Below are 12503 nucleotides of genomic sequence, written 5' to 3' on the forward strand. Positions count from 1 at the left end.
ACTGCCACATATTCACCAAATGAGCAAGCTCTGGAAGGACAACTAAAAGAACAATCCTGCTGATGCACAAGGCACAACACCATCTACATTTTGTAACTGTAGTACTGGAATCAATACAGGTGCACAAATAAAAAAAAATTTAGAATCTTTAAATTAGAAGAGTAAAAACTAGTCTGCTGTTTCTGAAGTCCTGTTTCAAGCCAATCATTTTTACCTTCCAGACGAGGCACTTCAAAGATGAAAATCATCATGTACCTTCCTAAGTGAAAAGTAGGCTAACTTTTTGGTATCCAGAAGCCAAGAGGATTCAGATCAAGGTGGTTAGCTCCCTAACGTCTACCACATACAACAAAGCAGAACACTGCCAGTAATTCTGCTTTAATTTCACCTAGTTTTTAGAAAAGAACCTATACTGATTCCTCTCACAAGAATTGTACACACTGAAGCTTAAGGATCCACCACACAATTCTATGGCAGCATAGCTAACTCTTACCCATTTCCCTGGGAGCCTTAAAATATCAAGTGCATTTCATAAAGCCTACAAATACGTTCACAAGGAAACGTCAGTTTATATTAAAAAAGATTTAAATCTGACAACTGCTGAGAGAAGTTAGAAAATACAAATCCTACAATTTTAAAATTACAAAAAAAAGAAAGCAAATGGATCCCCCTCTGTCTGTAACCTGATGATTTTTGTGGGGCATAATTCTCACGATTTTGGAGGCACAGCAGTCTCGATGCTATGACTCTTATGGTTGTTTGGAGAAATTGAATTAGGAGAACCAGCTGAAAGTGTAAAATACTTGCAGATGGCATGAAGACTGAAGTTAGAGTAGAAGCTTAGGGCCAACAAATTCTATAAAAGCCTCCAAAACCAACAAATTCTCATGATTAAATAGAATGCTTTCACTTCTAATAATCTGCTGTAATTTTCACAAAGAACACTACAACAAAGTCCTCTCCTCTTCTGCTTGGCAATATATCCATGAAAAATAGTTTGCAGATGATACCAAAACATTTAGAGGTCAGACCTCGAGCCAACTGTGAAGAGTTACAAAAGTATCTCATTATACTGAGTATACCAGACGATAAAACGACACACAAATTTCACATGAACAGAGACAAAATAATGCACATGAGAAAAATACAAAACAAAGGCAATAATACACACACAACAAGACACTACCACTCAGGAAAGAGATTTTGTACGTGTTATAGGAAATGTTATGAAAACTTCAGTAAAATCCTCAGCAGCTGATGAGTATGAAAGCAGTAAAACAAAACCGAGAATAAAACAGAAAAAAAGTTACACTAGTACATAAAGTCATGAAGCACATAAATCTTGAGTAATAAATGAAGTTCTGATCTGCTTCATCTCAAAAAAAAAAGATTACAACAGAACTAGAAAAGACAGAACAGCAGCACGATCACTGCTATGAAAAGGGTACCATACATCCAGAGACAACAATGAGGCTTTTGACAGCAGAAAGAATGTGACATTCATATAGAACGATGAAGAATTCTAAATGCGACTAAGAGGCAGGGGGTATCCAGTGAATTACCACTCAGGAAAACATACAGAAGGCAGTCATTTTTGCTCAGGGTAAACAACTAAGGTGTGAAATTTAGGTGATGGTGGGGTGATTTAGGACAGGTGATGTACTGAAGGTCAGAAATATGAGTAGGTTTAAAATGTCAAATTTTCAACTGAAAAAAAAAATCAGAATATTTAACAGTCATCAAAATTGCTGTTGGCTACTAAATAGGGTCAGATGGCAACTCCTCCTCAGAAAATCTCCACCCCCCCGATGACCAGAAGCCAGAATCATTTGCCAAACAAGCGATGTACTCCTGTCCTCAACTGACCTCTTTTCCTTCTCAACTTCGGAACTGCGATTCCTTACATGCAGCCTAGTTCTGCAACTAGGGCTGGCTACAGATCCATAGGGAAATACTGATCCTCAAATCCTGCCATGAGAAAGTCAACAAACACTTCAATCTTTTCTTTCAAACAAACAGGTTTTGGAAATGGAAGATTCGTATCACCTATCTTCAGACACCTGAAGGTGCCACTGTTGACTGACCGACAGGCGTCAGTCTCTTAGTCATCTTCAATGTCAAGGGAGAGACAGGCCCCCCCCAAAGAATGATTCAGACCTTAAAGGCATGGCTTTATCTCCTGGACCTTGATGAAGTTATTGTACATAGGAATCCCTACAAGAAGGGTGGAAAAGCGGTCGCGCTCCAAACATGCTCAGAAACATGCGTTTGTTCTCAGGCCACCCTACTTTGCCCTTTAGGGCTTGCATTCTGCTCCTCAAGAGACTGGGGAAAGAAGGAAGGACAAAAAAAAAAGAGTAAGAAAACAAAGACAAAGGAGGGGGACATGATCCCTCACGTTCTACCGTTCACGTCCAACCGTTTCTAGCTCCATGGATGAGGTCTAGGTCCATAAGATGGATTTAATGCCACGTATTGCTCTCAAGCTCAACTTTCCCCCCTTTAAGATGGAAGTTATGGCTCCTTAGCACTTAGGGCTTTTTACACCAACGATTAAGCTGCCTGCTTGTCTCCTGCTGCGGTTTCTACTTCAAAGAATTGCTACTGTGGACTGCAAAGCCCTTCAAAGTGGTCTCACTACACAGTCAAAGTAGTGAGCATTAAATGGGAGGTGGGGCACAGAAGGTTTTCTAAACATTTTAATACAGCCACTTCTAAAGGCTTTCACGCCCTGCCCACCATGGCAATGGAAAACTTCAGGTTTTGGGGTCCTCCCCCAAATTATGGCAGAAAAAAAAAGACTCAAAGTGTGCCCCAGAATTAGCAGAGGAGATTAAAATGCACAAGAGAACTAAAAAAATACATATGAAGTGAAAAGTTTTTAAACGTACGTGCTACAGCTCCAGGACAGTGGCACACCGTCCTGCTAACGCCTGTTTAGCACGTCAGTAAGGACCACAGCACTGCAACCTACACCACAAGCAGTCCACACGCAAGTGTCCTCTTGTACAGAAACCTCTCACTAGATAAAGGTTGCTAAAAAAACGCAGGAAACGTCAAGGTCTTGTTTGTCTTGCAGCTCCACACCTCGCTTCCAGGACTGCGCGGAGCATTTCTGCTTTTCCATTCGTGATGGCAGCTGGCCAGCAGCCCAGCTTCACATGTTCGGGGGCCCCCCATCTCGACACCCCAAACCTCGCCGTTCGGCTGCGCGTCAGGATCAAGCACACTGACGAGGACAGAAAAACAAACGTTGCTTTCCTCACAGCACTAAGAGGCAATGCAGAGGAATACTGTGCTATCAAGCAATACGGCTGTCAGGGAAATCCCATAATTATCTTGGCAACCTTTTAAACAAATAAAAGGTAAGGCAGTGCTGAAGTCCTGAATCATTAACTGGGTACACACATGCACTCCAGTTGCAAATGGGGGAAGGGAAGGGCTTGTCCGGAGACCAGAGACAGTCAGAGGGGTTTCTTTACAAATCACAACAGTTGTAGGGTTGAAATATTTATATAGCTGTTGACAACAGCACTGTAAACCGTCCAAAAAGGAGGAAGGAATAACAGACAAAATTGGACTACAGCTAGTCTGCGATATTCTACGAGGCCATTACTTCTCCCGTCTCAATGTCAAAGAGTCTCTTAGAGGAAACTTCCAGCTGAAAGCTTTAAAACAGAGAACAAATACATTGAAATCCACCATTGAAAATCATGTTCTAAGCTCTTGGTAATAAATAGAAATCTTGTCACTTTACAATTGAATCTTAGTTTCAGCCTGTAAGTTCAGAACACTGTCTATAATACACATAAGCCATAAAAACAATGACAGATTCAGGAACTGGGGTGAAAAAAGGATTTTGAGCCATTTGGTGTACGCAAAGCTTTAAAACAGAACATGTAAAGAAACAAAAATCCTCAGAAACCCAAGAAAGAAATATTATGCTTGGATAGGAGACAATGTTATAGGAAAATAAATATTATTTACTGGGCCTGCCTATTAAAAGTGATCACAAAAAAATGTATTTTGAAAGTTACCATCAGAATTTACAAAAAGGAGAGAGAGGAGCATTTTTACTGAACCTCAGCTTCCTTCCATAAACAAGACACTCTTGCACCGGTGTTGATCAACCACTCAGATATTTCCAAGTTATTGATCTAAAAAAGAAAAAATTAATAGGCGGATGTGAACCATTTGTTCCTACTTCTTCAGCTGCTTTTTGTGCACTGTTAAAACTCTCCTACTGTCTTATTAGGGCTTTTTTCTCTTTCAAAATCCCCAAAAGGAAAGATCGTATGTGTGTGTGTGTGTGTATCTATATATAAAAATAGGAGAGAGAGCAACTGTGTCGTGTCTGCGTGCGCCTCTCTGTTTCTCCCTTTTATTTACCAGAACTAGAGCTGAGCTCTTCTAACTGGCAGAGCTGGCGGTATCACAAGTGCACCAGATCCGATGCCAGACTTGCAGCTCCAGGAGTCCTGTGGGTCTTCTGCAAAGCAGCATGATGAATTTGGCACAATGCTGGCAATTCTCAACAGCTTTAATAAAAATCACTAGCACAAAAAGCGCACTGCATGATTACTATTCCTTTGCATTAGTTATATGGATTTTTCATTTAATCTCCTGTTAGATATATTTTTCTATTTTCACTGGCCCCCAAAATTTTCCTTTTTAGTATGCTCAAAATATGGAACTAATAACACAGAACTTGACACTGTCAATGTTGTTGAAAGGAGAGCTGGATGTTTTAACAAGCCTTCATGAAAAAAAAAAAGAGTGTGAGAGAGAGAGAGAGAGAGAGAGAGAGAGAGAGAAAGAGAAAGAATAAAAAGCTGGCAGATTCTGGAAAGGGGACGCATAGTTTCTTTCTTCTCAACTACCCTCTACCCCAAATACAGCTGAAAAGGTTGTTTTTAAAAGGAGACTTTGGACTCCATTTATCAATAACCAACAACTGCCACTGAATTTGCTAGTAACGTGTAAGAAGATCAGTTTATTTAGTCTAGTAGTTAATAGTACCATTATTTGGACTTGTTTTCAGTATTGACACCCTCCTAAAATGAGTTTTACTTTCCCCCTCTTAACATGAGTTTTATTTTCCTCAGGCTGTAACTTCTCTTTGTTTGCAGACAAGTTGCATTGCACGGATGTACACCTTTTAACCAAAATACATTGTGTTAAACACAACATAGCAAATGAGTCTCACAGTCAAAGGCTATAAAAAATGTTTTTAAGAAGGAAAGTATACTAACAAATTTTAAAGTGATTATATTCTCTTCTGCTACAATTGTGTTAACAACTACACGTTCTTAGTCAAAGAGGAATAAAAATCACTGAGCTTAAAAAAAAAAAAAAAGTGTTTCTTCCCTGAAAGAAAAACATCTGAAGTCAGGGACTTCTAATAACACTAGAAAACAAGAAATCACTGAAAGCTAATATTTGAAGTTTTAGCTCAGCAATGCATCTAGCCAACGATTTTGATTCAAGAAATTAAAACCATATGTCCACTTATTAATGAGGAATATCATTTGAACACTATAATTCTTTTTTCTTTTCTCTCAATACTACAAAAAAGGAGCATTTTATAAACGTAAGAAGAGCTTTTTACAAATAAACACAGTATGGATTATTCCCGACGTACTTGTGAACAAAAGAACAACATTCATTCACAGAAGAGGTGAGTTATCAGACATGAGTACCCAAAATCACATTAATAGCTGTTTTCCTTTCCCCCAAAAAATAATACTAGTAGTATGATTTTTTCAAAATGTCTATAAAAATGCATACTTATAAGAGAAAAACTTGATTTGATTTTATGAAACATTCCATAAGCACAACATTATACTTCAGGATGAATAACTTATTAGTAAATGCTATTTTAGGAAAACGAAGAAACTAAGTAGAGTAATTATTGCTTGTAAACAGACAGACTGCATGCAGTAAGATATTACTGCACAAATAGCTCTGATGGAAACGACAGAACAAGTAAGGGTAAACAATACTGCTCGGAATGAAAAGAGGTACCAGAATTTGGCCTGAAATAATTTTACTACCAAGTATTTATACAGTAAACAAATACTGCGTATTTAATACTGTCTCTATCCTCCAAGGCCAAAAAGCCCACCTAACAATCCATATAAAGCATACCTTGAACAGGAAAGTTTTTTTTTTTTTTTTTAAATCCCTTTGTCTGCTCGACTGCCTGTTCTGCCTGATCTTCTGATAAAAACTGTTTCATTGAGTAACGAATACAAATTATCTCTGCGTCAGCTGGGCATAAGGTTGGTAACTCTGTATGCTGCCATCTCAGCAATATGAAAAACAGCCTCTTAAAATAAAAATTATCTGAAAGATAGTCTGAAAACATATGACTGGAAAGTTTTGTCTCTAAACTACGCATGAAAATAGTTTTATTTGTGAAAATTAAAATATTAGCATTTTATAGCTTGAAAAAGATAACTTATTTCTAACAATTAACCTTTGCTTCGCAGACTTAACGCCTCCTCTGCACACAAACACTACCTCTAAACATATCCAGTGAATGGGTTAAACATACACTGTACATATTCAGATCCCTTGGCATTTAAAAAAGGCTTTTTTAATAATAGCGTTCTATATCCCGATATAGACATAGCGCATAAAATGATCCTGAGAAGGGTTTGAGATTCTCAGAAGAAACTTACAGCTTATTTTACTTACAAGGGCTTAGCATTTAAAAACAACTGGTTCATAAACCGAAGATGTATTGGCATCCTTGCTCTAGATCTTTACCAAGCATGGAGGCAGGTAACTGGGAGCTTGAGTCACGCTTGCCTGAACAGCGAGCGGGCTCCGAGGAGTTGAGGGATGGCAGCAGAAGTTTTAAGCCATGCCCTGTACTTCTCCTTGAAGTGGGAGGGGGGAAAAGGCTGGTCTGGAAGGACTTGTTTAACATAATCCTTTTAAAACATTTAAAACATTTTAAATGCCTTTTAAACATGCGTTTTAAAACATTTTTTTCCAGCCAGATCCTCTTTAAATACAAATATTTATATGCAATATTTATGGGCATTACAGGAAAAATAAGACGACATTTTCTTGTTTCACCAATGGTCTGCTAGCCTTAAAAAGGCAAAAAATTAAAAGGAAAAAAAAAAGCTATGTAGCATATTGTACGTACACACATTATGCTCCTACAATACAGCTGAAGCCAGCATGTTAATTCAGGTAGCTCATTGGGTGCACTCCTCAAAGGTACTGAGCACCATCAACGCCTATAGCAGTTAAGGAAAGTTGGCTTTGCTTGATCTTAAGGATCTCATATAATGAGGTGATGTTCTCAGACCTTCCAACCAATAGTCTGGTGAAGTTTGCTTCCAAAGTCTAATAATAATAATAATAATAATAACAAACAAACAAAAAAACCACTTGTCATTCCTTCCAAAATTTTACAGACGTCTGTCTAAATACCCTTTTCCTTCTCTCCAAAGCACTTAACATAAATCTTCACCATTGCTTGCTGAGGCTCCTCCTGAGCAAGAAAGTTAATGTGTCTCAGCACAGTGAAACCATTGCTTTAAAAGCCAGCCTGCTCATTAAATTATTCTGCTAGCTGTGTGTTCTCTCATTAAAAATGTATAAAGATCACATAATTGCAGTAAGTATTATTAACCTTGTTTTCACATAAAGGTTCTATTCTGCTCCCAAGACAAAGACCTGGAAATGGCAGGGGAAATGTTCAACTGAACTACAATGTCAGAAAGTCTAAGAGTTTGCCTTCAAAAACACAAGGAACCACCGTGTATTCAGAAACACCCATACTTTTACAACGGAATAAAACCTTGTCATCTTACTGCATGGCTCCTCCGTATCTAAGATAGTCAGCCTTGGTTTAGTTAAAGCCTCTGAGAGGGAGTTGTTTAGATCAGCCATCCTAATTCATGTAGCTCTTCAAACATATCTGTTATAAACTTCACAGATTTCCAGGTTGACTCATTCTCTGTACTAAAGCTAGGAAGCACTACCAGATGACAACCCAGCTAAAAATCCAATTAGGGTACAGCACTTCTGAAACATACTGACCTATTTCTTTTTTTACTTGTGTTATTTTTAATATACATATGCTCACGTTCTATTTCTGAAGACAGCTATTTATATTTGTAAATTAATTCCCTTAGCAAGTAAGATAACATAAAATTCACGTATTACACCCAAACAGTACGCATTCACCAAAGAAATCTCATTTCCCCGACTCCCCCAAGCAACACATATGGTATGCAGCATACTGCAGCAAACTCTTTAAACATTCAATAAAAGACAATGATCCTCCTACCTTGTTTAGCTCTGTCTAGTCGGCACATTTCCAGCGCGAACTGAAACGTCTGATATAAACAAATAACCGTCTCGTTCCCATTGCATCATGATGATGAATAATTTTCACGAGAAACAATTAACAGTGCTGCTTTTCTGTGCCCGGGAAGCCTTGTGCCTTATATCTGGGGATTTTTCCCCTCAGATGATGAAGCAAAGACACAGCCTCAACTCTGTTGCTGAAAGACTGCAGCCCTGCCTTCTAACAAATCCCTCCCAGCATATGGCAGCCAATCACACCCAAGTTCGTCAGTCCTACTGCTCTTAAACCGACTGTAATAGGATGATTGACACGGCAACACAGCACTTGTAATGTGTAAAAACAATGCATCCATACTGATGACCAGGAATTTCCCTCGCGCAGCAAAGGAGTTTTGCTGGCGGGGTAAGGTGACACCTCTGTGAACGAACACACGCAGCAAAAGCAAACAACTCCCTTCCCCTCCGTTACAAACACAGCCAACCCATTCCTTGCACAATCGTTTTAAACGCTTTTGTTAATCATAAATGCATAGGTAAACAACATTTTTTAAACACTAGCACTGCAATGGTGCTATCCCTTTGGTGCCCTGCAGCACTAGAAGAGTATAAACCACATAATCTACCCTTTATTTTAAAATGCAGCCAATACACAGACAAATTCAGACAAAGTGTTTCTATTTTAATACTGCATATCCTTACCGTGTAGTGGCTGCATTTAACAGCAGTATATACATAATATCTTCCAGAAAATCTGAAACCAGCTACCACGGACTACAGGTACGGGATGCTTCTCTTGATGCCAACATAATCAAGGATATTAAAACATTATCATATTGGCAGACAAATTGCATCAGCAGCATCCAAACTGTGGTATACGTGATCAGCTTACAACTAATGTCAGTTTGTTGTAAGGTTCAGGCGTAAGGACTATGATAGCAGCTGCCATTTTCAGGTCCACCTGTTGGCTGCTTGATGTACTTTGTACGCAATGCCTGCTGCTGACCAGTTTTCTCACAAATTCTGCTCAAGTTTTAGGACAAGAGATCAAAGCAGCAAAGGATTATTGAGCAAGAGCTGGATATAAGAAAAATCCAGAAAGGAACAAAACCTGAAAGGCAATGAAAAAGGGTGAAAACTGCAGTGTAATACTACTTTGGAAAACACTGTATTAAACGGATTGTATTTTATAAAAATGTGTAAAATGTATGCAAAATTCTATTAAAAGCTTAGAAATATGAACAGACTAGAAAAACAGAGCTCTCATTCAACTGGCAGTCCTATGCCAAGGCCCCATCGTTTCCGACTGACTGTTTTGCATCTTGTTAAAAAAATAATAATAATAAAAATTATTCCTCTGTCCAACAAGTGAAAACTCTCCTTTCGGCTTCACCACCTCTCATCCAACTTGCTAAAATCCACCCTCCCCCCCCCCCCCCCCCCCGGCACAAGCTGGCCACTTGGCTGGGCCTCGGCCCCCTTGCAGGCTGCGGTGGGCAGCTCCAAGGCCGCCTCCCTGGGCCCACGCTGCCTCCCGCTCCTCCACCACCTCGCACCGGGACTGCTCGCTCCTGCCAGGAGACTCCTACCAGGCGGTCTCCTCTTCGCTGCATCACCCCACCAGTCTCGCTCTATTTGTGCGCTACTAAAACAAAAATAAAAACAAACAACAACAAAAAGCCACTAAATAGCTGATTCTGCCAGGTCTCAGGAGACCCCGGAGACAGTGCACGCTCTTGGCAGGGGTGGCGATTCCAGCTGTTATTAAGGGGGCCTGGGGCTTCTTATTGCTATTTTCACATTTTTTTGACTTTGCCAAACTGGAACTGCCAGTGTTAAAATTTTCCATGCTGGACATCTGCTGCAGGATTTATTTGTTTTTCTGCCAAAAACAGTTTGCCCATTTCTGAGCTAGCCTAGACAAAAATCTGTTGCTCTGCCACTCTTCTCACCGATTTAGAAGAAGATCTCTGCTTCCCCTGCCCTTGACAGAGCAGTCTTGAAATTTGATAGAGTGCTGATCTCTCATATCTCTCAGGGTGGTTTGTTTGTTTGTTTGTTTTTTAAATCAAGGATACACCTTTTGCTAGTCTTATGAAAACATGTTCCTATTTGGCAAAGCTATAAAACCCGCTAGAATTCACTCAACAATAAACACTATCCTATTTTTTTGAACTCCGCAATGTAAATCTCAAAAATTCTTCTGCAGTAAGCATCCCCCAACTCCTCCAAATGTCTGTATGTGACTAGAGGGGCACCATCCAGACACTGCAACTGAGCATGTAATGGCCTCAAGTTGTAGGAGATTAGCAGGATTCCCCCCTGTAACTGCTGCTCCCATCTGCCAGACCCCAGAGGCTGGAACTGCTAGCGGGACAAGTCTCTCCTGTTGCTTTCATGACCCTTCTGATAGTACCCCACAGAGGTATCGGAGGAAGACCCTTGAGAGAGAAACTGCAGTGGGAGCAGGAGAAAGGTAGCATGGACCAAAATAAGGCATGATGTTGGGCAGAAAAGGGAGAGACCAGAGACCAGGTAGACCTGGCAGGCAGGGAGCGAGGAGTAAAGAGATACAGTATGGACAGGACAAAACGGAGAGGCACATTCAGAAAGAAACATGCCTGCTAACACACTCCCTCTTTCATCTTCAAGGGGGCCCACAACTTAAATCCCCTCCCCTCCCTCTGTGGCCATCAAACTTCTGCGAAACAGTCGTAAAGCATGGCACGCTTTGAAGTTGGTAACGCTCCTTGCTATCATTGCTCCCAAATAAAGATAGCCCAACTGTCAGAAACCTGGATCATAAGGGCACCGCTTTACTGCTAAGTGGAGGAGGGCCATGGGGCTAGCGCAGGCACTGGCTATACAGCTTTCTTAACGGCTGGCCCACTCCCTGGATCTGCTCTGAATCATTCCCACTAGCTCCCATGGTCCTATGCCAAGGTATTCCTGGGCATAGTACCAGGCACATCTCTCCAAAGGATGCATCTGCGCCAGATCCAGCTCCCTTCAGGTTATGCAGTCCATTAAGGCTTTCCCAGAAGGCCTTACACTCTCAAACATGCTAGGGCATGCAACGCATCCTCAGTTTCAAGCTGTGAGACCACCACACTGGTGGGCTGCAATACAGCCCTTACGATTATTTCCGTTGCTGAGTCAACTCCCTCCTCCCAGAACACACCCCCCAAAAATAAGAACGATGCCTTATGGCCCAGGCACACCACAGAGGGTGCAAACACAGCCCACGGCCAAATGGTACATAGGCTAGACACTGCCAGTCTGCTCTCAAAGGGGCTGGTGCTATGCAGTGTAGATGCAAGCCAATCATGTTACCTGGCTTCAGGGCCAGCCCTCAGTCCCTGGCCCTCTTCTGTGCAGCAGCACACACACAGTCAAGGTCTTCCTGCTGAACCATACCCACACTCACCTGACCACAGATACTGTGAAATTCGGGGGGAGGTTAGTTTGTTTTTAAGATGGAAATTAGCAAGTTACCTCAAAAACATTAAGACTAACACAAGAACGAGAAACACTGAGATTCAGCGTTGCCCGTACAACCTTGTTTCGGCATCCTTGCTTCATAATACCTATATTGAATCTTTTAACTACACAAACCACTGCCTCACTCCATGTACAGGACAGACTGTTGCGGGAATGAATCAGGCCTGTGGTGAGTAACAGCTTTGCGGGCAGGACTCTTGCCTCCTTCCTCACAAAGCCAGAAGGTATAAAGCAAGTGAGCAAGGCAAGGGATTGCAGGAGGAGAAGAGCTAGTCTCACAATTAAGGAAGCTGAGCACTGTCCTGAAAAACTGCAGCATTTCCTATCTCTGCCAAAAAGTTCCTATACAAAGATAAGTCAATTAGTTAAACTAAAAACTCTTAGTTGGCAACGGGGCAATCTCTCATTTTTCAGTTGGTCAGTTTGAAACATTTAGAGTTAGATTTGCAGAATTAGAGTTTTTTGCAGAATTAGATTTAAGTTTGCAGAGCTTCAACTGAAGTCAAAGGGGCATTCTGGTCTGTATACATAAAGTGTTCTACAAAGCTCAAGTGCTCCGAAAAGTTATTCCTAGGCCTTTCAAAATTTAAACCCAAAATTAGCAGCCCCACATGCTCACCTTGATCTTCTTGCGGATGACTATATTTTAGTTCCTCCCCAGTTAAAGGATAAAA

At 40.7% G+C, this 12503-nt stretch overlaps 1 protein-coding gene across 13 annotated transcripts in view; it reads right to left on the minus strand.

Annotated features, from left to right (window-relative positions):
• The window catches only part of MBNL2 (muscleblind like splicing regulator 2), a 118013-nt gene that overhangs the window by 88618 nt on the left and 16892 nt on the right, over window positions 1–12503 (minus strand). The window contains exon 1 of one of the 13 annotated variants that reach the window (XM_009667383.2): window positions 8312–8756. The exons of 10 other annotated variants lie outside the window; for them this stretch is intronic. The gene's annotated coding sequence lies outside the window, so the exon portion shown is untranslated. Of the gene's footprint in view, window positions 1–8311; window positions 8757–12503 lie in introns of those variants that run through there. 2 more of the 13 variants (XM_068928723.1, XM_009667387.2) reach the window with 2 other exon arrangements.

Source organism: Struthio camelus, chromosome 1 (assembly GCF_040807025.1).
Source record: "Struthio camelus isolate bStrCam1 chromosome 1, bStrCam1.hap1, whole genome shotgun sequence".
NCBI lineage: Eukaryota > Metazoa > Chordata > Aves > Struthioniformes > Struthionidae > Struthio > Struthio camelus.